General features: G+C 40.4%; 1 protein-coding gene across 1 annotated transcript in view; it reads left to right on the plus strand.

Annotated features, from left to right (window-relative positions):
- The window catches only part of LARP4 (La ribonucleoprotein 4), a gene marked incomplete in the record, with an annotated part of 1,458,174 nt that overhangs the window by 509,624 nt on the left and 921,761 nt on the right, over window positions 1-26,789 (plus strand).

Here is a 26,789-nt window from a genome sequence, read left to right on the forward strand (position 1 = left end):
GCAGGAGTCTTTCTCCTTTGTTCTGGGGATTTGGGAAAAAGATGGACAAATGAATGGTTTGGTTTACGGCCACACTGGACACAACCTTTGGCATAAAGAAAGGGTTAGTTCGTAGAGAGACTCTGTCTTGATGAAAAATGAGGAAAGGCGGACTGCCATTAGTGCCTGTAGCTCTGAGACTCTTCTAGCTGAGGTTATTGCTAGTAGCAGGGCAGCCTTCCATGAAAAATTTTAAATCAGCTGAAAAAGCTGGTTCAAAGTGCGGCAGTGTAAGCTTTTCCAGAACAAAGTTGAGATACCAAGTAGGTGTTGGTGCTCTCCTTGGCGGTCATGTTCTTAGCCCCTCTGAGGTACTGTCTTAGGAGTGGATGTGAGAATAAAGGAGGATTCGTGTTGTAATGAGCTGAAATTGCTGAGGCGTGGATCTTAATAGATGAAAAGGAAAGTCCTTTGTGCAACATCTCAGTTAAATATTGTAGAATCTGAGGAATGTTTGGATCAAGGGGATTTTGGCCTTTAGCCTGGTTCCAGGCGCAAAATCTTTTCCATTTGTCTGAATAGGTTTTCCTGGTGCTGGGCCTCCTGGCCTCCAGAATGACATCCATAAGAGCTTTGGATAGAGGTGTTGGCTGGTTGTTTAGGTAATTTGCCATGCAGCCAGGTTTAAAGTCTTGAGCTGGCTGTGTAGAATCTGATTGTCTCGCTGGGTGAGCAGGTGAGGAATTTGTAGTAAAATCCATGGTGGGCCGTGGGCCATGTTCCTTAGAATTAGATACCAATGCTGGCATGGTCAGTCTGGTGCAATGAGTATCATTTGTGGCCTCTAATCTGACTTTCAGCAGTACCTTTGCTACAAGAGGCACTGGAGGAAAAGCATACACTGTTAATGTTTTCCAACTGAATGAGAGGGCGTCCACTTTCCAAGCTTGTGGATGGAATGTCCTTGTGCAAAATTTTTGAAGTTGGTAGTTTTGGGGGCTTGCAAACAGATCTATGTCTGGGCGTCCCCATTTTTGAGCGATCATTGCAAATACTTGTGGATCTAGTTACCACTCGTGTGGATCCATGATGTTTCTGCTTAGGTCGTCTGCCAATGTGTTTTTCTTTCCTGGCAGGAATTGTTCTTGTAATTGAACCCGGTAAGACAGTGCAGTGTTCCACAAGGTCATTGCTTGCCTGCATAGAGGTTAGGAATGTGTGCCCCCTTGCTTGTTTATGTACCAACATTACTGTGGTATTGTCCGTCTTTATTAGTTATCCTGGGTGTAAGAGGTCCTTGAAAGCTGTTAGGGCATTCTGTACTGCTAGCATTTCTTTTAGATTGATATGCAGGTGCCTCTGATCTGTAGTCCATTTGCCTTGAATACACTGTCCTGCCATGTGCGCTCCCCAGGCATAGACCAATGCATGTGTTGTCATAGTTTGCCTGGCTGTGGGTAAGGTGAAAGGCTGACCCTTGTTGAGGTGACATGCCTGTGCCCACCATAGAAACTCCTGTTGAAGGCAGGAAATGAGTGGTATCATTGTTTCCAAGCTGTGGCTGTGCTGAGTCCATACGCTTTTCAGGTACCATTGTAATTTCCTCATATGCAGTTTTGCAAATGGTATTAGTAGTATGCAAGATGCCATGAATCCCAAGGCCTGCAGAATTTTATTTGCAGGGAGTTGGGTCTTTGTTGCCATTATTTTGAAATATTGAGTCAGCTGTTGATGCATGTCTGGCATGAGATAAGCCATCTGGACCGTTGTATTCAAGCTGGCACCCAGGAATATTATGTTTTGTGAGGGCACTAGTTTTGATTTCTTCTCGTTTACTGTGTACCCTAGGCAACTTAGGTATTTGACAAATGCCAGATGCTTTAAAAGAATGTCCTTGCTTTCTGCTTGAATAAGGCAGTCCAGGTATGAGTATATTTGAATTCCTCTGTCTGCAGTATGCAATTACTGGTGCCAGGCATTTTGTGAAGACCCTGGGCGCAGTAGATAAGCCAAAGGGCAGTGCAGAAAATTGATAATGCGTTGAACCTGCAATGAAGCGGAGGTATCTTCTGCAATTTTGTCCGATACGGACATGCAAGTATGCCTCCTTGAGGTCCAGCATTACTAGCCAAGCATTCTTGCCCAGCATGGGAAAAAGCTGCTGTAGTGTTAGCATCTTGAATTTTGGTACTTTCAGACAGGTGTTCAGAATTGAAAGATCCAGAATGGGTCTCCATGCTTTGTCCTTTCTTGGGACTAGAAAGAGTCTTGAGTAAAATCCTTGTCCTTGCTCCTGTGTAGGTACCTGTTGAATGGCTCTCATGTCCATGAGAGCTGAAATTTGTTTTTGTGCCTCTGCCCATTGATTTGGTGGCAGGTTTGGCATTCCTTTTGTCCTTGGTAAGGTATGAAAGTGGAATCTGTATCCTTGAGAGACAATGTTTAGGACCCAATTGTCTTTTGTGATGATGTGCCAGTTGTCTGCAAAAAATGCTAATTTTCCTCCCAAGGGAGCTGCCAGGAGAGATTTGCTTGGTAGTTTGAGGATTGAGTCATTGTGTTTGTCTTCTGCTAAGCTTGGGGCCCGTCTTCTCCTCCTTTCTGGGTAGCAGTACCCCACTGGCGAGGTTTGTAAGGGCCTTGTGACTGACCTCTGCCCCTTGGGCATCTGTATTTGCCCCTCTGTGATCTGTCAGAAGCTGGAAAGGACCAGTTTTTCGTTGGCCAATTTCTGCTGAAACGAGGGGGTTGTACCTGCAAAAAATCCTTCACTGTATGCATAGACTTTGCCTTATCCTCCATTTTCTTTAAAACCTCTTCTGCTTTGAAACCAAATAATACATCCTGCTGTAAAGGTGCATCCAATAATTTTGCTTTAACATGATCAAGAAGGGTTTGTTCTTTTAACCAAGCATGTCTACGTATGACAGAGCCAGTAACAGCTGCTCTACAGGAAGCTTCCAATGAATCAAATTCCACAATGTAAAGTAGGTTTGCCCACCTGTTCAGCTGCATGCAACAGATCCTGCATTTCATTGAATTCAGGCTGTTCAGAATGTGTGCTCATTTTTTTTTGTTTTAATTGAGACATTAGGAATTGCTGATATTTCAGCATGTGAAACTGACAATTTAATGCTCTCACAGCCAAAGTTGCTGAGGTGTACGTTTTCTTTCCCCATCTATCTAGGGCTCTGGAATCCCTTTCAGAGGGCACAGGATCTTTAGCCACAGAAGCTTTAGCCCCCTTAGGACCCTGGGAAATTGTTTCTGTGTCAGCCACAGGGCTTTTGTAAAGGAATTTGAGAGAGTCAGGTACTCTGTAGTATCTGTCTGGTTTGGCTGGAGCAGGAGGTAGAGAGTTTGGATTTAGACTAGACTCCAAGTAAACATCATCCACAATATGAGAATGAGAAACAAAAACTTTGGACTCTCCACGTTACATAAAGTAAAATAATTTATTGAAAAGAGAGGACAAACGGTGAGCGCTTTCGCGTATGCTCTGATACGCTTCTTCAGACAATATACAACTAAAAACAGTCAGCATATTTATAGGGAGGCATAGTTCAATAATGTGGTTAACTAATTAACTAATGATACAATTATACTGTTTAAATTCATTTTCTTTGAAAAATTTAAAGCAATACAATAATAAAAACACTTGATGTGATGAGATGAACATAATTTAATGTCCATTTAGAATTATCTAAAACTTACTTAACATGTATCATCCCGATGTATAACATAGTATATAATATAAGGTTCATCTTTGTTCATAACCTTTTTTAAGACTAAAATCTGTCAGATGGTAAATATTATGAGTATTATAAATATTATAAATATATAAATATTTATTTAAATATTTAAAAATACATTTGACAGTAAGTGAATAAATAGGTAAATAGATAAATAAATAAATAACATAAGTAAATAAATAGATTTTATAGTGTCATGAAATTAAATATTTATTTTTATTTTTATATCATCCACAATATCTAAAACTGGAGGGATAGCAAGAGGTCTGTGCTGGGGTAGTAAGAGGAACTCTCGGAGCCTTTTCTTAGAATCAGAGCAGTCCTGGCCTTCCCAGTGGAAATGTTCCCTCATGGTATGTAAAGTTTCCCCAAAGGAGTAGTCTTCAAGGGGAGATGCTGAGGGAATAGAGTCTTCAGCATCAGAGTCTTCATAAGGTGGAAAAGTGTAATCCTGTTCCTCAGAAGAATCTGAGGAAATTGAAACCTGGTCAGAGGAAGCATAATCCTCCTCTTGTCTTGGTCTTTTATCAGGAGGGGGATGGGAACCCCCGATTAGGGTGATCAAATCTTCAGCCATCTTAAGCATCTGTTTCTTAGGCATGGGGCCTTGAACTGTAGACTGATGTACAGTCTTCTTTGGTTTTAAAGGAGTTTTAAGCTTAGCATAAGATTTAATGGTGAGTGTAGTATGTCTTAAGACATCATCTGCAACTGAAGGTGTTTCCACTGCACCGGGGACGTCTACTGCTCCGGTGTCGGAAGGGCCTAATGAAGATGGCTACGTCGGCCTAGCAGACTCCGCTTGAGAATCCACAGTTGTCTGGGGTTCCAGTTCTGCGGTCAAGGGCTGCGTAGGCGCCTCAATGAAAACCGGCGACAGGCCCAGCAGAGGCCTCGGAGTCTGGCTTGTTCCTAGGCTGCCTGTCCTTATCCTTGCATTTTTTATGCATGCCGGTCGTCGGCTGCTCCAACATGATACAATTAAATTTCCTACCAAAGTAATGTCGTGCAAAGTCAAAACGGTGTTTGATAGTTCATTTATTAAACCTAGCACAAAACAGACAACCTGTGACATTGTGGTCTGGGACTAGGAAAGGAATACAATAGGAATGGTAGTGGTTATGAGGTATTTGCTTCCCACAAGAAATGCAATTGTTAACTTTTTCTGACATCTGACTGAGGCAAGAAAAGGTTCCCCAACAGGGTACTTAGCTTTATTGAAGACTTCGGACTGAAATTCGAATAGAAAATCTCAGGTGTCGGCCGACTGGTACTTGTAAACTGCTTCTGCTTCGGGCACCGCGCGGCAAGAAAGACTTAAGAAAATGGCGTTGGATGCCTCTTATATACCCCTGGCGCACTGACGTCAGGGAAGAAGCGACAGCATCCGAAGCCGGACCAAGACTTTGGAACTCAGGCCGACTGCGGGACCGCCTGACGGCAGGATAACCCAAGTGTGATGACTGCAGCGGGGGTAACAATATGAACAACAGGATTTTTTTAAAAGGAATTTGTGGGAGTCAGGAACCCTGTAGTATCTGTCTGGCTTACAAGGAGACAAAGGCAGAGAATCAGGAGCCATAAAAGATTCTGAAAACACATCAACAATGTCTAGTATATGAGGTATAGCCAAAGGCCTATGCTGAAGAACAAGAAAATCCCTAAGCCTCTTTTTGGATTCAGAAAAATCCTGACTTTCCCAGTGGAAATGTTCCCTTAAGGTATGCAAAGTTTCCCCAAAAGAAAAATCCTCAGGAGGGAGAAGCAGAAGGAATGGAATCCTCTGCATCAGAGTCCTCATAAGTAGGTATAAACAAATCCAGTTCATTAGAAGAGTCAGAAGAAAGATAATCCTTTTCAGAAGATTCATAGTCTGCTTCAGCCCTAGGCCTCTTTGAAGGTGGGGGTTGGCTACCCCTGATTAGAGTAATTAAATCTTCAGCCATTTTAATCATTTGTTTTTTTAAGCATAGGGGCCTGCACATGTGGCCTAGGCTTCAGTTTTTTAGACACGGATCAAGATTTTGGCCTTAATATTGAAGATGATGTTGGTTTAATATACAAATCTGTAGGCCTGAATACACCCTCAGAAGTCAGTGCCTGCACAGAGAAGACGGAACCATCCAAGGTAAAGACATCTGCAGGTTCCATAATTGAAGCATCTCGTGGAATACAGAACTCCAAATGGGTCTCAGCAGAGGCCTGCGAATCATAAGTAGTGGATATCAGGGGCTGCGAAAGCACCTCATTGAGTACCAGCAACTGGCTTAGAAGCATAGTTGGCAATTTTGGACCTCAACGGCCTCTCTCTTTCTTTGCATTTTTTTTTAGGTATTCCGGTAGTCTGATTGCTAACAGACAATTTCTGGTTAATTAAACAGTAATCCAAAATATTTAGAAGCAAAAATGTACCGACGGATAGTGCGCTGAGTAAATAAAGTACAGAACAGACAGCAAGGTACTTCGTGGTCAGGGCCTAGGCAAGGAATACAGTACAAGTGAAAATCCTTATGAGGTATTTTCTTCCCACAAGTAATTCAATTATTAACTTTTACCGATATCGGTAAGGAGCAAGAAAAAGTTTCCCCAACGGGGTGCTTAGCTTTTTAGTTGAAGACTTCGGTTCTGAAACTCGAAAACGAAAATTTCAGGAGCCGTCCGACCGGCACTTGCGAACTGCTTCTGCTTTGAGCACCGCACGGCAAGAAAGACTGATGTAATGGAGTCTGCTACATGTTTAATACCCTTGACGACCTCATGTCATGGAAGAAGGGACAGCAACCGACGCAGAACCCAAGACTTTGTTACTCAGGCCGACTGAGGGCAACCTGCCAGCAGATTACCCAAATGTAATGACTGCAACAGTGAAACACGAAAAACATCCTCAATTTTCTGCAAGTAGAAGTCATTCTCAAAAACAAAAGTTATTTGATAGAACAATGTCCAACAACTCAGACACAAGTGAAATTTCTGAATCAGGGGCTCCTTTCTTTACTACTTATAGTAAAAAAGTCTGTAGTGCAGATTTTCAGCAGTGTAACAGTAATTCCTTGTAGGTAACCTTATTATTTCATATCAATAATTCCAAGCAAAATGGCTAAGAGGTAACCAAAGCGTAGCAGTAACTCCAGCATAAACTGTCCACTGAACTAACGAAACGTTCATGTTTATAAAATAAAATCTGATTTTTATTTTGTATACAAAGAGGTAAGCGCTTTCACATAAGCTTCATCAGACCGTTAAGATTTGAAATTCATCATTCAACCCTTAAATGTACATGACATGTCAAATCTAATCAATTCAACTTTTTAAGTGACATTCAACTCACAGAACAAAGATATACTTAGTTAAAAGTAAAAATGAAAATATTACTATACTTGCATCATTTTTATAACACGTTCAAAGCAGTTTGTGCAAACGGCTCTTATTTACTAACTACTATTATTTCGGCTTACTTATATTTAAAATACATTCAGGCTATACAAGCAACAATGAGGTACATTTAATGTATATATACACATATATATATATATATATATATATATATACACACACACATATATATACATATACACACACACACACAATCAACCATGGGTGAATATAACTTTTCGACTATATATTATATTAATAACCTTTCCTGCGTAAAAAAGCAGAGCTGACTAAAATCCATAATATTTTATTTTATCAATAATATAAGGCTGGATAATATACCCTGCCTCCAAACTATTGCCAAACAATTCCAAACATGTAAAAAATACAAGTATCACATTTGTCCAAGAATCTAACTATTCTAAAAAGACGGATGATTCCGTGCAATCAACCAGTGTGTCTGATGTAAACTAAACTAAAATGCGCTTTAATCCTACATTTATCGTAAGTGCCTCTCATGGCAAAAGTCCGCTATCAAAATTTGCAATATTCATTGCTATCAATCTGTATGCGATAGGCTTGAACCATATGTGCATTAGCTATTAGGTTGCTATAAGTACTATAGATGTAAGCATTACACCAGTGTTACTGGTTGCAGGTAATCTGCCAGTATACCCACTGAAGTTTATACGATTTTGATGCACAAATGATCTCAATAAAGCACTAGCAAGATGCATGTTTTTGAATAAAGCCATACTTGTCTCGCTGATTTTAATAGTGCACCTACTTCAGAATCTAATTTCACTATACTTAAAAGGTGTCATATTTTAAACTACTGAAACAATATTTATGATTATTAGACGCCACATACAAACTAATACGTGGCTCCAAAACTAACACCATCAGATCATAAAATATAAACTAAATATATTTTACGCGTAACTTTAAATACTTATATTTACATTATAGTCAGCTATGTTAATCCATTATGTCGCTGTAGAGGTTGTGCTGTAATTCGACCAATGGCAATGATCTTGATTAGCTGACCTATATGTTTCCTACATATTGAATTACTATAATAACAGATACAAAATATAGAATATAAGTGTTCTATAAATATTCTACAGATGTAGCTGTTAACTACCATGTATAAATTAGGCACTTATCATAGATGCAGAAACATCACAATGCTGGAGGTGTGTATATCGCTGCACCAGACTAACACGGCCCCCACCTATATGCGTCTTTCGCAATATTGCTAATAAAAGACTACCTGTATATGTTACTTAATATCGCATCTTGTCATATCATAACAGCCAGACCCTTATGGTTTTGTGCAGAATAAAGTTGATTCCATATAAACATAATCAAACTATGTCACATCAACTAATATTAGTGCAAGAGTACCTATATCATGTGTATGAAGTCTGTACATATATACCAAATTAGACAACCCTTTAGATCATTCGCTCTACAGAAAACCTTTTACGATTAAAGCCATATAATCATTACAGAGCATTATTAAGCAGATAAAGGTACAGATTATTTAAGTTCATTAATGTAGGTGTTTATTCATATAATATTATTCCCAAATGGTTCCAATAATGTTTTATATAATCATCTTGTCTAAAAAATAAATAAAATTCATAAGATGTTTGGTATAATTTAATTACTTAACGCAATATAGTTACTTAATAGTAAGGTGTCTAGCTCTAAGTATAGGCTTAATAGAAGCTCTTTCATTTAGACCCTTACCCTTATCTACCCTTAATCTTATAATCCAATTAACTTCCTTTTTTTCAGTGTTGTTACGAATATTCCCCTCTCTTATTATGGGGACTATATGATCTATGACCATGAATTTAAAAATATGTTCTGGTCCTTCTGCCATATGTTTAGCAAGGGCATTAACGGTATATCCTATCCTTATAGCATATAGGTGTTCTCTTATTTTAGTCCGAAGCATCCTGTCCGTTTTACCAATATAAAATTATTGAAATTTCTGACAGACGGCTAAATATACTACATGGTCAGTGCTACAACTGGCAGATACTTGAAATTGATAACATTGTCTTGTATTTGGATGTATATAGCTATTTCCTGTTTCAATATGTATGCAAAAACTGCATTTCCCACAACAATATGTGCCAATGTGAATTTGGTTGTTAGCATTAGTTACTGAATGGCATAAAAGCCTTTTGAGGTTAGGTTTACTTTTATATTGAAACATCGGCTTCTCACCTACTATTTGCCTTAACTCCTCATTACTCTTAAGTATACACCAGTGACTTTTAATTATGTCCATTATTTCTTTATGATCATAAGTATAGTACATGGGTATTTTTAACTGTATTGTACTGTTTTCCTTTGGATTGAGGGGATGTACTTTATATGAAAAATATGGAGTTGCTCCATTTTGCCCCAGTTGATCAATGTTCTGTAATCCTATACGAATTTCTGTCTCTTTATATCCTCGTTGAAGGAGTCTATACTTAAACTTATTTCCTCTTGGTATCCTTCCTCTGTTGCATTCAATCTTGATATTCGCATACTTTGTCCTTTAATGATATTATTGAATATGTATGAGGGATGCATGCTTCGTCTATGTAGAAGCAGGTTTCTATAGCATGTTTTTCTATGGACTCCAGTACTGACATAATTGTCCCTTACCCACTCTATAAATACATCTAAATATTCAATTCTAGTATCAGAGTACTTTGAGGTGAATCTTAAGTATGTAGTCATATGGTTCATTATGACTATATATTTTTCTAATTCTTCTTGGCTCCCTTCCCACATAAAAAGACAACAACAAATAGTCTATAAAATTTAATATGTTTACGATGGTATTCGTTTTGGAAAAGTACTTCTCTTCCCACATTGCTAAAAACATGTTGGCATAGCTATTGGCCCAAGATATGCCCATAGCCACGCCATCAAAGACATTTTCCAATATGACTTCCAGAAACATAGTAATAAGATCTATTTTTTGATCTGTATATTGACTATGCTTGGATAGATATTTCTTAATAGTGACGACTCCTAAAGCATTAGGAATAATTGTAAAGAGAGACTGCACGTCTAAGGTAACGAACAGCATGTTAAATTTCATTGTTTGATTAAAGAACAGACACAATTCTAGCAAAAGTTGCTTTGTATCTTTAAGAATGTATTCATTCTTCTCTATTAAAGGTCTTAGATGTTTCTCAACGTACAATGAAAATGGCTCGGGTACTCCATCCACCACCAGAGGACAATAGGTCTCATCGGGGGATTTGTGCTATGTTTATGTATTTTGGGTATTCCTTGCATGCTTGGTATCATTGGATATTCAACTTGTAAAAATTTAGCTAAATCCACATCTATGATAAGACTATCTACTAACTCAGATATCGTACGATGTATTTTCAGTTTGATTCTATCTAGATCTTGTTTAGTTATTATACCATAATATTTATTGTCACCAAGCATATCTATCATAGTGTTATGGTAGTGTGTTTTATCCATAACTACTAGGGGCCCACCTTTATCTGCTGGTCTAAACACAATGGCATCATCTTGTCTTAATCTCTCTAGAGCTTTCCTTTCATTATGTCAAGTTGTTAAAGGTTCTCTTAGAAGAAATATCATTGGAATTATTTCTACTAAATTTCTCATATATATCTTCTACTATTTTATAGAAGGTTTCTACCAACGGATGATTTTGTGGAGTATATTCACTTAATTTCTTAAATGTTTGAGAATAGTTACTTCCATTATTGCCATATTGGTACTTTAACATGACATTTTTAGTAAATAACTTAATGTCAGTAAGCACTTCTGTGAGTTGACTACAGGTGGTAGGAATAAAAGTTAAGCCTTTATTCAATACATTGATTTCATTAATGTCCAATACTTTGTGTGAAATGTTCCAAATCAAACTATTTTAGTCTGATTCCACATCTTTTTCAGGGTTTGACTGGGGCCTCTTTCCCCTAATAATTTCCGCTTCTGCCATCCTCGGCTCATTGAACGGTCCCTCCTGGCCCCCTTCTCCATAGTTATGGGAAGGGGGAACTGTGGAAAAAACATATAATAGTTCTGTCCCATTGCCTATTCTTTGTGTGAATCCTGTAGTTGGATTGTTCTTAGGTGGCACTGATGGAGGCAATATTAATCGTTTTGGGGCACTTTCATGGATGTCATTCTGAATATCGGCCAAGGCCAGGTCGTTTCCGACTGATGTGTCGGGTGCAACTGCTTAGCCAAATTAGTATCTTCACTGGCAGGCACGTTATGCTGTTCACTGCTACTTTTATCTTCTGTATTATTGTCTCTTCTTTACGTGAGGATATACACTACTGATTACATTCCCATTCATGCTTGGCATCCACCTGGATGTATAATCTGGTTTAGGCCAAGTAAAGACTTGGGCTATTCGAAAGTCTTGAGTGTCTCTATTAATTTTATTTCTTTTTTGTTGTAGAAGCAGTCTTTCATAAATGAAGACACTGTCCAATACATTGGAAAGTGCATTAACTAAGGCTTCTGGATACTTTATATACAGTTCCTGTTGTTGGTTTAATATAGAAGCAATTAATTCTTCCACAGGTTTAAAAAAGTCAAATAAAAGCTGAATATAATTCTTACTCACCTCTATATTTAATTTTTACCACTGGGTGAGTAATACAGGGTATTGATCCCCGTAAGTGGGCATTTTCAGTACCTGTAAGCCTCTTGGTATGATACTTCTTTTGAGGCAAACCTCAAAATGTTGGCGTTGGGTGGAGAGGCGTTTGAGCTTCAAAAGATCAGTTTCCAATTTTTCCATTGCTGTTTGCATTTGCTCTGCCATTTCCGATGTAATTGTAGTCGTAATTGCATTTCCTTCGGCTTCATAAAATAGAGAGTTAACATCGCTCCTTACACAAGTTAAGAGTTTAGTTTTCAGGCAATCGCCTCCATTGAAAGTTGTGTAAAGTCTATTTTCACTTGCCTTGATGCCAGTATGGGGTCCTTGAGGGGCATTAACATCCACACCAGGATTGATGTTATCTTCTCGCATAGACCCGACCGGTCTATAATCCAATTCAATATTTTCAGTCATCTCTGCCATGTCTCCATTGGATACGTATAACAAAGTATAAACGATAAAGTAAAAAAGCGTTCCCAACGAAGTAAATACCTCTCAGCTCACAGTTAGTAAAATAGCAATAATTCCAAGTAAAATGGCTAAGAGGTAAACAAAGCGTAGCATAACTCCAGCATAAACTGTCCACTGAACAAACATGGTAGTTAATAGCTACATCTGTAGAATATTTATAGAACACTTATATTCTATATTTTGTATCTGCTATTATAGTAATTCAATATATAGGAGACATATAGGTCAGCTAGTCAAGATCATTACCATTGTTTGAATTATAGCACAACTTCTACAGCGACGTAATGGATCAACGTAGCAGACTATAATGTAAATATAAGTATTCAAAGTTACGCATAAAATATATTTAGTTGTTTATATTTTATGATCTGATGGTCTTTCAGTTTTGGAGCCAAGTATTGTTAGTTTGTATGTGGCATCTAATAATCATAGATATTGTTTCAGTAGTTTAAAATATGACACAAGTATAGTGATATTAGATTCTGAAGCAGATGCACTATTAAAATCAGCGAGAGAAGTATGGCTTTATTCAAAAGCATGCATCTTGCTAGTGCTTTATTGAGATCATTTGTGCATCAAAATCGTATAAACTTCAGTGGGTATATACTGGCAGATTACCTGCAACCAGTAACACGGGTGTAATGCTTACATCTATAGTATTTATAGCAACCTAATAGTTAATGGCACATATGGTTCAAGCCTATCGCACATAGATTGATAGAAATGAATATTGCAAATTCTGGTAGCGGACTTTTGCCATGAGAGGCACTTACGATAAATGTAGGATTAAAGTGCATTTTAGTTTAGTTTACATCAGACACACTGGTTGATTGCACGGAATCATCAGTCTTTTTAGAATAGTTGGAGTGTCTTGGACAAATGTGATGCTTGTATTTTTTACATGTTTGGAATTGTTTGGCAATAGTTTAGAGGCAGGGTATATTATCCAGCCTCATATTATTGATGAAATAAAATATGGATTTTAGTCAGCTACGCTTAGAGTTAGAGGAAAGGTTATTAATATAATATATAATCAAAATGTTATATTCATGCATGGTTGATTGTGTCTGCGTGTATATATATGTATTTTAAATATTATAAGCAAGCCGAAACAATAGTAGTTCGTTAGTAATTAAGAGCCGTTTGCACAAACTGCTTTGAACATTATATAAAAATGATGCAAGTATAGTAATATTTTATCTTCATTTTTATTTTTAACTACATACATCTTTATGTTCTGTGAGTTGAATGTCACTTTAAAAGTTGAATTGATTAATAAGATTTGACGTGATGTACATATAAGGGTCGAATGATGAATTTCAAATCTTAACGGTCTGATGAAGCTTATGTGAAGGCGCTTACCTCTTTGTATACAAAATAAAAATCTGATTTTATTTTATAAAAGAACGTTTCGTTTGTTCAGTGGACAGTTTATGCTGGAGTTACTGCTACGTTTTGGTTACCTCTTAACCATTTTACTTGGAATTATTGCTATTTTACTAACTGTGAGCAGAGGGGCATTTACGCCGTTGGGAACGCTTTACTTAACTGTTTATTTCATGTTTATTTGTTCTTGTTGTTTAAAGTATACATGTCAGCACACTTTACTTTTAAACCATAGCTCCAATCTTCCTTGTTCACGGTTGCCAGCACTGTTTTAGTTTTAAACGGTATTTTTTCATAGTGTGTAGAACCGGACGGGTTAACTATTGTTGTTGATGTCATCAAAGCATGTGAGCTGACAAGCTCAAGCACTTCCTGGAATTTTATTTAACTGAAACTTGTACCTTGAATATTTGCATCTGAAGAAGCTTGATTTTACTAAACAAAAAGTGCTTTATGCACTTTAAAACTACTGGTTGCTTTCTGAAGCAGTTTGTTTCCTGTCTGTATAGTAGCTGGTTTAAATGTGTGGAAGGCATTATAGGTTTGCATTGCTGGTGTGCTCTCCACAGCTTTAAACCATGTCTCACTGACTGCACAGATGTCAGTTTTCTCTAGAGTTTGGGAAGCTTGGAGGGGATGGAGTTTGTTTAGACTCCCAACATTAAGCAGCAACATCTTTAGATTTTACGTTTTTTTGATTTACGTCAGACGTACTTTCAGTTTGGCATTGACTAAAAGGCACTACAGCAGAGTACAATGCAGGCAGTCATGGTAGCTTCTGCAACAATGACCAGGAAGAAAGTTACTGATGCCCCCCCCCCCTTCCTCTCCACACACACCCATGAGAAAGGCTTCAAGTTCTGGTAACTGGCAGAAAAAACACATTGGTTAAACTGAACTCTACTTTCCTCACTTGTCTAGAGGAAAACAGGTTTTAGTACTTAATAAATAAGCAGCTATCCAGGCATGTTTAAGTCAGCGCCCGGTGTTTTCTCCTGTCTACCTGATAAATCTGGGCATCTTGGGGCAATGCAGCAACTGCCTCATGTACACAGACAACCCCTCCTACCACCACCCAACACTACAACCTGAGAGATGCACATATATAACCAAACTGGAAGCAAAGCTCTCTTCACCCAAGATTGGACTAGACAGTCAAGAGGAGAGGGTAAACACGTGCACCACACTGCAATCATCACATACTCCCTCAAAACATACACCATCAAAACACATGCATAGAAACAAAACACACACCTACATTCATGGAGGCTCTCAATAAAAATCTGCCCAAGCAAAAGGGACCTCCAAAGTAGAAATGCAAGCAACCTCCAACCCCCAACACAACCCAAATGACACAGCCCACAAACTCAGTGTGCCACTCAACCACAGCCCACAAGGCATAACAACGCACCCAACACTCTAGTCATAGGTGACTATAGTCAAGCACACTGATGTTCCACTCACGAGGCTAAACAAGGAGAAAGTTACTGTCAGCTGCCTGTCGGGTGCCAGGATCTGCCACAACGCACGCACTCAGGTCACACCACAAGTAAAAATATGGCTCTGTCATTGCCCATGTTGGTGTGAATGACCCGAGACGTACCTCCCTGGACTACATGAAAAGAAACGCAAAGAAACGGTCTGATCTTATAGCCCAGTCAGGTATGACCCTAGCCCTGAGAAGCATCCTGCCATCACCCAGAATGATACCACAGTACAAGGACAAAATAACGGACTTCAACAACTGGCTGAGTTACTGGTGTCATTCTAAGGGGATCCAGTATCTGTCTGCTGGGGTGACATGATCGACAGACCACGATAATTTGCCAAAGATAGCCTGCACCTGTTGCCCTTGGGATCCCGGATACTGGCTAAGGCTCTTGCCATCACTAGTGTGTGTTGTTTAGGCAAGGTTCAAATGACAAACTCACCACTGTAACAAGTACATGCATGCATAATCCGAGGGTAATGCTACTCAATGCTAGAAGTCTAAACATCAAAATGCACTCACATGAGGCACTCCTTAAAAGGGAAAACAGACATCTGTGCAGTGACAGAGACCTGGTTCAAGGCTCCAGAGAGCACCCCTGCATTACCAGGCTATAATTCATACCACACATTTTGGCCACCTAACCTGGACCGAAACACTAAAGGAGGAGGCGTGCCCATATTCATTAAGGATATCCACATCTCCATGCCAGTTGCTCAGCATAATGCAGCAGAGACTATCCAAGTGCAACTAACTCAGGGCAAGACCGCAATGAAAAATTGTAGCTTGCTACAGATCCCCCACCATGCACCAGGACTCCCACTCCTCATTTCTTGATACAATGGAAAATATTAGGGTACAACCTAACACCCTAATAATGGGCGATTTCAACTACCCCACCATTAAGTGGGAAAACTACTCATGTACCAACTTTTGTTCAACGTCTTCTGGAATTCATAAATTCCAAAGCCTTGGATCAACTTATCCACACCCTCACCAGGGGCAGCAATATCCTACACCTGGTCATTAGCAACATGGGCAACGACTTTTCCACACCAGATGTCAATTACTGTTGGTCAGATCCGACCACAAGTTAATCATCCTAGACATCCACATTCCGCCCCCACCCCCTCATTAGGGAAACCACCGTAAAAAATTTCTCCAAAGCCAACTTCACGCTTAAGACAGAAGTGGCAAACTTCACGACACCCATGCAAACAGACAACAGAGGTACGACTGCTGAATCCTACACAAATCCACTTTATAAACACTTAAACAAGTGCATGGATCATGAAATCCCTCACAGAACCAAGGTGCTATCCTCCAAAAAAAGAAAGCCAATCTTGGTGGTCCCCTGCCATAAACAAACTCTACAACAGAAGAAAGAAACTGTTTCAAAAAAAAAAAAAAGAGAGAGTAAAATCACATGAATGAAGGAACCCCCTAGTCAGCCTCAGTAAAAAGCTGAGATCTCTCAAAATCCTCCAAAGCTAGTTACGAAAACAAAATCACTACTGATTCTAAAGACAAACAAAGCATTCCATAGCTATGTCAAGAATCTCAAAGGCAACACTCAGATCTGCTCTGAGTTACAGCACAATAGCACTAAACAAACAGAAACAACTAATATTGCCAACATCCTACATACATACAGAAACAACTGATATTGCCAACATCCTGGCAGACAGGTTCAGTGCTAACTTTACCCCCTCTCACCCCCTAAAGGGCCCATCTCTATACTGGAAGAATGCAAAGCTCCTGTAATCATGGCTGCACAGATAAAAACCACACTCTCCAAAGCCAAGAACACAGCATCCATGGGACCTGACAGCATCCCAAGCTGCTTTCTACACTAATTACAAAATGAATTGGCACCCCAAAGTACAATGTTCAATCACAGCCTAACCTCAGGCTTTGTGCCCATTGAACAGCGCACGACAGTCATCCCTCTCCACAAAGAGGGAGCCATCACGGACCCCGGGAACTAACGCCCCATTAGCCTGACGAGCCTGGTCCGCAAGGCTAGGGAACATATCATCATGGAACTTATAAACAATGACAATGGTAATGTCCAAACTCTCGACCCCATCCAGTTCGGGTTTGTAAAAGGCAGATCATGTCTCCTAAACCTGAGAGACTTCTTTGAAGCGGCCACCAAAGCTGTGCAGGAGGACAAGCTGGTTCACACAGCCTATCTAGATCGCGTGAAGGTTTTCAACACCATCCCCCACTCTTGAATTATAAATAAACTTACTAAAACTAGTTATAAACCCCTATGTCACAAGATGGGTTGCCAACTGGCTCATTAACAGAACCCACACTGTGAGAGTAGCAGACTCCAAATCCAACTTCAGACCAGTGACAAGTGGAGTACTACAGGGTTCAGTCATGGGTCCTCTCCTATTTGGCATCGAGTTCTCAGAAGTACAGGCTAACACAGAAGGTCTTTGGCTAACTAAGTTTGCAGATGACTGCAAACTAGGAGCCATAATCGAAATTCCTAACAATGCGGATATCCTACAAAAGGGCCTCACAGACAGATGCCTGGTGTCAAAGCCAGCTCAATGCCAAAATGTGCACGGTCATCCCTTTAGGTAAAAACTCTGTACCCATGAACTACCACATAGGCGGTAGTCTACTTAACACCGTAAGCGTGATGAGACCTTGGGACAGGTGGACAGTAGTCTCTCCTTTGATCACATCGCCACAGTACTCAAAAAATCCTTCTATGTGGCACACCATCACAAAAGGTCTCTAATCCAAAAAAGAGGTCATTGTTCCACTCTACTTGTCACCGCATTAGACCTATTATAGAGTACAACACCCCTTTTGGTATGTACCTCACAACACATCTACAACAACTAGAAAGGCCGCAGAAATACCTCACAAAGAAGATTACCGCCCTCAAACAGATGCCCTATGTAGATAGTCTCAAAAAACTCCAGCATATCACCTACTCAGAGGCAATCTCTGTCCAACATACAAAGCTATGTCAAATATAGAGATGTTGGACATGCTCCACTTAAAATCCCAATCCCTCCAAGCTACACGCTGTAGGGAGCCAAACCTAGTCACCACAATAAACAGAACATGCTGGAGGGATAGATTCCTGTCCCCAGAGACTTCCCATACTCTGGAACAAACTACCTATCTATATCAAACAAAGCTCATTAGCACTCTTCAAGAAAAATCTTGACTAGATGGGAGATAGGAAATTTACCCCAGGGATCACTTCTGACACTCTGCTTGACAGGGGCATAGGAAAATAATTTTCTTGGGTGACGAAAGCCAGAGTACCTTTTTAGCTTGGCTTATATAGGCCCTAGGGCCAATATCCTAGTACCGTCCTATGAAGTTTGGTTTAATGCTTTACTCCCCCCCCCCCCCTTTGCAAAGGGCCTAAAAACAAGCAAACATCTACATAAGGGTAGATGTATACTACCTACAGCCTTAAGAGAGCAAGTAAGTGAAGCTAAATGTGTGAATTGCCTGCAAGCACGGTAAAGACCCAAGGGCCAGGAAGTGAAGTTAAAGTGCTGGGATCCAGCTGAGAACCTTCTATATTTTCTGCAGCACAGGCATACAAGGCCAGTGCAATCTCCAGTGCTTCTGGTAACAAAAGCAGCAGCATGGATTCTGAACTTTTTAACTATTCAAAAGTTTAGTTTGAAAGATCCAAGTGGACCTTCAAATATCACCTTTTCCTGAAACCATTAACATGAATTAAAATTTTTCTCATTCCTCATGCACTGGAACTCTCACAGATGTAGCACTAACTACTTGCACCATTGTAGCTAAATGTGGAGCATCTATGTGAAAGCAGGGAAGCTTCTTTGTATCCACTAACATCTGCTCCTACACCCAGTCTGCAGTCACTGCAAAACGCTTCTTCCTAGTAGATGGATGAGGTATTAAGCAATTAGTATTGGAGAAAAACTGTTCAAGGAAGGTGGAGGCTCAATGAGTCTTACCTCTGTCCTTCTGCCTACTGCAGTCTCATCTTCTCTCCAAGAGTATCTCACCTCTATCCACAGACTGGAATGCCCGTTTTCTGTAAAATGCCACTGAATGGCTGATGGGAAAACATTCGTTATACATTAGGGCTGCTGAATGCAGTTAAATAGCTGCTTTATGATTTGCATGGTTGCATCATTTTCTTCACATTTGAACACATCTTGTGATGGGTGACTAACTGGCATTTGTCCAGAGGGACATGCAGGATAATTCTGGTGAAATAATCAGCAAAGGCTGAATCCACAGCTAACCGTACTACCTAATTATCTTGTTAAAGGCAGCAACCCTGGCAAAAGTAAGCTGTAGCAATGTAGCCAAACTTAACAGTACTTTTTCCTACTTTATATTGTCACTTTAGTCATGTTAAGCCTTAAAGATGCCTCATATTTTCTACCATTTTCTCCACTAATTTTAAAATGCTACAATGGTACGATAAAATACAAGTCTGACAAATGATGGTCCTTGATGCGCAAGGCTTCTTCCCAAACCTATCAATCTTTATTGTTAGGAATGGTATTACTCTCACAAGGACTAAACTGGATGCCTTAATCTCAACCAACAATACTACAGCAGGATAAGTTTTATTATTTTTGTAAAGATACTTACCCCTTTCTCAACCTGATAAAACCTAAAGCTTTTGGGGAGTGAGAAGTGGGGAAACAATTGTAAAAAGCTGCTTTTTAACACCATCCTTAAAATGTGTAAAATACAACCCAAAATGGCTTCAGCACTGGCTCATCTATACCTAGCAATTCCTGATACCGTTGGAGGAAACTGTTTATATCTTAATCTCCACTTAAAATGCTCTAGTAAGACTGAGTTTTTCACCAAAGGAAATGCAGACAGGGAAAGCACCTGAACAGGTGCACCCTTCTCTCATACATGTTGCTCCCCAAGAAGGAATACATCAGCATACAAGAGAGCAAGTCCTTTTCCTCCTCTTCCCCAACGTCAGAGTGAGATTAAGAGTTCAGTGAAGTAACTAATTTCCTCTTAAAAACAAGGTACTTGCAAGTGCTAGGCTCTGCAGCAGGGAAAGCCAGAGTACCAATCATTTTCACGGCCACAAAGTACTGCTCTGAGAAACTTTTGTAATAAAAGTAGGCTAAGGTAGGTCACCTGGGGGACACATCCAGACATCTCAGGCAAACGCACATTCCTAAGTATTACAGAATATAGAGCCATCAGCTTCAAAATGTACCTCACTTCAGAAACTGCTCATTCACCAAGAACCAGAGTGATGCAGGGCCACTGGTACTGCAGAGGAGTTCAGCACAAATGAAGCACATTTCTGCAACTATGCTCATCACAGAGAGAGTCTTCCAGGGAAGACCTATTCCCCCTGGTGCTTGATCCTCATGCAAGTCTAAAGTAGAAAACTAAGAAACTACATCAGGCTGTGGCACAGCAACAAATTTTTTTTTTAGGGAGGTATGATACACTACAGACAGCAATAACTCACTGATGGCATCTGCACTGGTTGCAACATGTAAAAATCAACAGAAATAAGTGCTTAAGCAAGGGCTTATCCAAAGAGGTAACACTTCTCTAGTTCCAAAATGAAGCTACACAAAGTAATAAAATATTCCATATTAAAGCTTACACAATGGCAAATATAGCTGCACTGATATTTTATTTCCGTCTACAGCAGGTAAAGAATAGTCGTGTAAAATCTCACCAAAACCATAGATGTCCTTCTCATCCATGCTGCATTATTATTAGTGTGGGATTCTCCGCCTCAGGTGACCCGAATGTCAGCTCCTATACAAAAGCTTAAGCCTGGCTGCTGTAGGTGTGTGAGACTTCACACACAGGGCCAAAACAGGGCCCTTAAGTGTGAAGTCTGAATGCACACACCTCAGAACTTAAATGCCCAGTCAGACAGTCCAGTAGAGACAGCCAAGTGATGTCAACAAGAGCCGCTAAGTGCCATTTGCTGGCTAGTCTGACAGTGGTCTAGGGGTTGCCCTAGGGTGCCCTTTAAACAGGTGTAAAAAAAGGGGGATACTTGACGGGGAAAGGAATACTGCAACATGGAAGAGATGGACATCTATGGTTATGGTAAGATTTTACAAAACTATTCTATGTCCTTCTATTCCTAGGTTGCAGTATTCTTAGCATGGGAAAGTGCCACAGCTTAGTTAGAAGGAAGGGTGAAGGTAGAGGTAGCTGATTCCAGAAAGCCTTGTAGGAGTGCCCTAGCAAACCCTGCCCTGGCTCTGGAGATGTGGTCCAATTAGTAGTGTCTGGTGAAAGTGTTTATGGTGGACCAGGTGGCTGCTTCCAGAATGGAAGCAGTGTCCAGGCCTTTGAGGAAGGCTTTGGAGGACGCCACAGCCCTGGCAGAATGAGCTCTTACTCCCTGGAGGAGATCCTTGCCATGGTGGGAGCAGCAGATGCAGATAGTTTTTCTGACCCAACAGGAAATGATTTGCTTGGAGACTGCCTTGCTCAGGGCTCTAGGGTGGAAGGATACAAAGAATTGGTTGGATTTTCTGATGGACTTAGCTTTGCCTAAATAAAACCTTAGTTGTTCTTGCACATCCAGGGAATGGAGTATCCTCTCACTGACATTAGTGGGACAGGGGAAGAAGGTGGGCAGGTGAATGGATTGGTTTAAGGACAGTTCATTGACCACCTTTGGCATGAAAGAAAGGTTAGTGCGCATGGTCACTATCCTTGTAGAAAGTAGTGTAGGATGACAGCATGCCATGAGAGATTTTAACTGACACACTTCTAGCAGAGGTAAGGGCCACCAGCAGTACAGACTTCCATGTGCACATCTGGAGTATTGCGACACTGGCTGGCTCAAACGGAGGCAGAGTGAATTTTTCCAGGATTAAGTTTAGGTCCCAAGGAGGTGGGATAGGTTTTGCTTGGTGGTCTGATGTGCAAAACACCTTTAACGAATAATTTACCTAGCCTGGCTAGGAGAGCGGGCTCTAGAGATAAGCAGGCAGAAATTGCAGATAGATGGACGTTAACTGAGGAGTATGAAAGGCCAGCCTTGATAAGTTCACACAAGCAAGTAAGGACTACAGGGATATCCGCTTAAAAGGGATCCCTGTGCCTATGGAGACACCACTTGAAGAATCTTTCCAATTTTGACATGTAGGATCTTATTGTAGTAGGTTTCCTGGCCTCCCTCAGGACTAAAAGTATGTCCTCAGAGTAGTGGTGTCTGAAAAAAAATTAAAAGTTGATCATCCAGGGTGATGGACCTAACATATGAAAGTGAATGAGATCCCTTTTGTTGTGCGAGTAGGTCCACTTTGTGAGTTAACTTGTGGTGACTGCCTTGGCTAGTGGGAGTAGTAGGTGAAAACCAGTGCTGCCTTGGCCAATAGGGTGTCACCAGCAAGATTTTGGGTTTGTCCTTTCTGATCTTCAAGAGGACTTTTTGAATGAGAGGAAAGGGTGGGAATGCATAAAGAAACCATCCCCTCCATGGAATGCTGAAGACATCTACCCTCCAAGTAAATGGAGAGTGATCCTTGGTGCAGAATTTCTTCTATTGTCTGTTCTGGGTGGAGGCAAATACATCTACCTGAGGTGTGTCCCACCGGTAGACAATGTCTAGAAAAATGTCCCTATTCAGCATCCACTCATGCGGTAGACAGGATGTTCGGCTGAGAAAATATGTTTGTTGGTTGTCTTGAGAAGGAATGTATGTTGCCTGCAAGAATACGTTGTTTCTAGAGGCAAGGTCCCAAATTTGGATTGTTATCTGGCAAAAGAGGTAGGACTTGCTCCCGCCTTGTTTGTTGAGGTACCACATGTCTGTGAAAATTTGAAGAGGTCTTGATTGCAGGATTGGGAGAAAGGCTTTCAGGGCCAGAAGAACTGCAGTCATTTCCCTTACACTGGCAGGTTTCTTTTGGAGGGCAGGATGCCAGGTCTCCTGTAACATGAAGCCCTTCATGGTAGCCCCCTACCTTACGTCTTATGCATCTGTATGCATGTGCTGGGTTGGGGTGGGAGGTTGAAGTGGAAGGCCTGGGTACATTAGGATTTGTTGACTCCACCACCTGCTTTGAGGCAGGGCAAGAGTGGAATCTGAAACTCTAGAGGGTGTTGGTGCTGAGATCATACATTATTAAAGTACCAATGCAGTTTTCGCTTGTACATTCTGGCCAAAGGCAGCATATGAATGGTGGCTGCCATTAGCCCCAGGAACCATAAGAATTATCTTGCAGATATCTGCTGAATCTGCATAAGGGCCTGGAAGTGGGTAGAATGGGAGAAAATGTTGTCCTGAGGGAGGAATGCCCACATCAAGCATGTTCTGATCTTGCAGCCCAGAAAGATTTGGTCCTGCTGAGGAGTTAGGGATGACTGGGATGTTGAGGATGAACCCCAGTCCTTGTAGCAAGGAAATGGTTAACTGCAGATGGTTTTGTAGGGTGTCCTCTTTCTGCCAGAATAATGTTGTCTAGGTAGGAGTAAATTTGAACACCATTGGTTCTGCAAAAGGCTACAGCTGGGGTCAGGCATTTTGTAAATACCTTGGGTGCAGTAGATAAACCTAACAGCAAGGCTGTAAATTGAAAGTTAAAACAGGGTCAAGTGAAAAGCAAGTATTTTCTGTGGAAGAGTTTTATGGGTATATGAAGGTAGGCCTCTCTTAAATAGTGTGTGGTCATAAAGGCCTGGGCTGGCAATAGTGGAAGAAGGGTTTGTAGGGATAACATTCTGAATTATGAAACTTTTAGGAAGAGGTTTAGAAAGGACATCTCCAGAATTGGCCACCAAGGGCCATCTTTTTTGGGGACAAAAAATAAATCTAGAGTAAAAACCTTTTCCCTCCTGTCCTGGAGGGAAAAGTTCTATAGTTCAGAAGATCCTGTAGAATCTGAGGAATAAGGTGTAGTTGATTTTTTTTTTACGGGGGGGGGGGGGCTTGTAAGGCACTTTTCTTTCCAAGAAAGGAAATAAACCTCTTGTACTATTACCAGCACCCAGAAGTTTGAGGCGATGGATCTACAAAGGGGTAGGCAGTGGGAAAGGCAGACTGACAAGGGGAAGTAGGCAAGGCAGTCACTTATTGTTGAAGCAATTTCTGTCATGAAAGGGCTGTCTTTAAAAAGGCTGTGAGGTGCCTGGTCTGGAAATGGTCTGCCTCCTGGTTGCGTTTCTATGCCTGGAAGAGGATGGAGTAGCAGAGAAGGCGTCCTCCTGACAGAGGTAGTCTTAGCAGGGTAATTTTTATAATATTTAGGAATGGGAGACGCCAACAGTTGCTTGATGTCCTGAAGCTCCTTAGCTTTCTCCAGAAGGTTTTTAAACAGGTCTGCAAACTGTTTACCAAACAGGAGGTTGTGGTCTAGAGAGGCATCAAGAATTTTAGATCTGAAGTCCTCGGGCAGGTGTTGAAGTCATAGCCATGAGTATCGCATAGTGCTGGTACAGAAGCAGTGGACCTTGCAGAGGCCTCCGCTGCATCATAACTGCATCTAATAGAATGTCTGGCCACTTGAGAACACAGGGACAGTTTTGATGCTACCTCTGTTTTGCTAGGGCAGTCAGACATGGATGACAGTAGGGTAGAAGCTTGGGATAACAAGGTCCAAAGCATATTTTATCATATGGGTTTGTTAGTTGATAGCTCTAAAGGCTAGAGTGGAGGAGGTATAAACCTTCTTGCCTATCCTGTCCATGGTTTTACTGTCCGTCAGTAGGCAAAATAGTAGGAGGAATCAGTCTTGACTGCTTGTCAGGGGATACCGCAATCACTGCTGGGTCAGACATCAGCAAACAGGGTGGGGGGGGGGGGGGGGCAAGCCAAGCTCAAGGAATTAAATAAAAGAAAATCCCAAAGGGGTACTTGGCTTTAGGCGTTTTCAAAGTAGAAGAGGAATGAGATAGATGTGACTGTCGACTGCAGCTGAAAAGTTCCGAGGTGTGTACGTGCAGACGTCACATTTAAGGTACCTGGTTTATGGCCCTACGTGTGACATCCAATGCGCCTATGGCAACCAGGCTTAAGCTTTTGCATTGGAGTCTATGTCAGGTCACCTGAGGCAGAGAATCCCACACTAAAAATACTGCAACACAGAATAGGACATCAAATTGTTCTGACGTACAGTAAACGGGCAAGCTTCTGGATGACCCCGCATCTACAAAAGGTCTTAAATATGTTAATACGGATTCCATTAGTAAGAAAAATTATTTTCCTGTATGCATAAGGAATCTGTTGAATGGAATGAGACATAAGTAAAGAAGCAAACTGAAATGCAAGGTATTCTTCCACAAAAGAGGTCTCTGCACAATTGAAAAGATCTGGTAACTTTCTTTATACACCACATTCTTAAAGTACTGCCTGCCTTGACCTGAAGGTGTCCTTGTACACAAAAAAAAAAAAAAGCTATCCTGAAACTGTCAGATCCTGGAAAGTGCCAGCTTCGCATTTATTTTTTTCTCTCCACTTGTAAAGAGCTGTTATGCACTAACATGATAGTGAAGTAGGCTTCCAAAGCATAACTGAAAGTGAATTGTTACATAAATATTGACTTGGGAAACCAGTCTAATTTCAACAATCACATTCCTAAAATCCAACAGATGTAAGGATTTCTTCACGTATTAACAAACAGGAACATGTCCAGTGAATCTGTGGACTGCTTTCACCGATCTGAGTTGCCACGTATCTCTTACAAACTAATGCCTGAGGGACCAAGAGACTGAAACACATTTAGTACCACAGTTCTCAGAGAAACTATAGTGTTCTGATGGCTCATTACTAAAAAGTCAAACAGCCCATATCTCTGTTTACAGTAAGAGCCCTTAAACCACATCTTCTCGCAGTATTACTACTGATTCTGAATACTTGCACCATCTTGTTTTCCTTCACTTTAATTTTGTTGTCGATTTTATGATTTACTCTTACACTGACTAAATTTGTTGATGTTGGAAAGTAATTTGTTTCATACAAAATAAAAAAAAAACTTACCTGAAGCATAACTCTTGATACTGAGGACTAAGGAAGCATATACATACATTTAAAGCAAAGATCCTGTCTGAACACCTTGTGAAATTTACAGGACTCTAAAGCTTTAGAATAGCAAAAACAAGAGTAGGAATACAAGCATGACGCTACAGTACCTCAGAAGTATTTCCCACTCCGTGTGTGCACTCAAATACTTACCAGGCTCTTGATATGGGAGGATCTTAAGACCTCTAGCCTTACATTATGCATATGAATAATCGAGACACGGGCCAAACAAAGATATGTTGGGGGCAAGGGTGCTAAACCAGAGGTTAAAATTCCTGGTTACCCTTCCATATATTTGAATTATGTTTCAACAGTTAACAGAAGTACTTTGGTTTATGTGAAGTGAAAGACAGTTCCATAGTAGTAGCATTCTCTCTGTGCTACATACCTATCCCTCCAGCAAGATCTATTTAATTTGCAAAAGACTCTTGAGTTCCTAGAGCTGGTGCTTATGAAAGCATGTGACTTGTGAATGTATAACAGTGTCTAACAGAATAGGATCTCTTGAAGCATTATGTGCAATGTAGAGGTTACTTCTCAGTAGCTTATACGATACTGAGAAGAGGAGCAGTGCTGTGTCTACATGTTTACAATTTAGGTGTGTGTGTATATATATCTATATATATATATATATATATATATATATATATATAAAATATTACAACT

The sequence above is a fragment of the Protopterus annectens genome, chromosome 9.part0 (assembly GCF_019279795.1).
Source record: "Protopterus annectens isolate FY-2018-M chromosome 9.part0, PAN1.0, whole genome shotgun sequence".
Taxonomy (NCBI): domain Eukaryota; kingdom Metazoa; phylum Chordata; order Ceratodontiformes; family Protopteridae; genus Protopterus; species Protopterus annectens.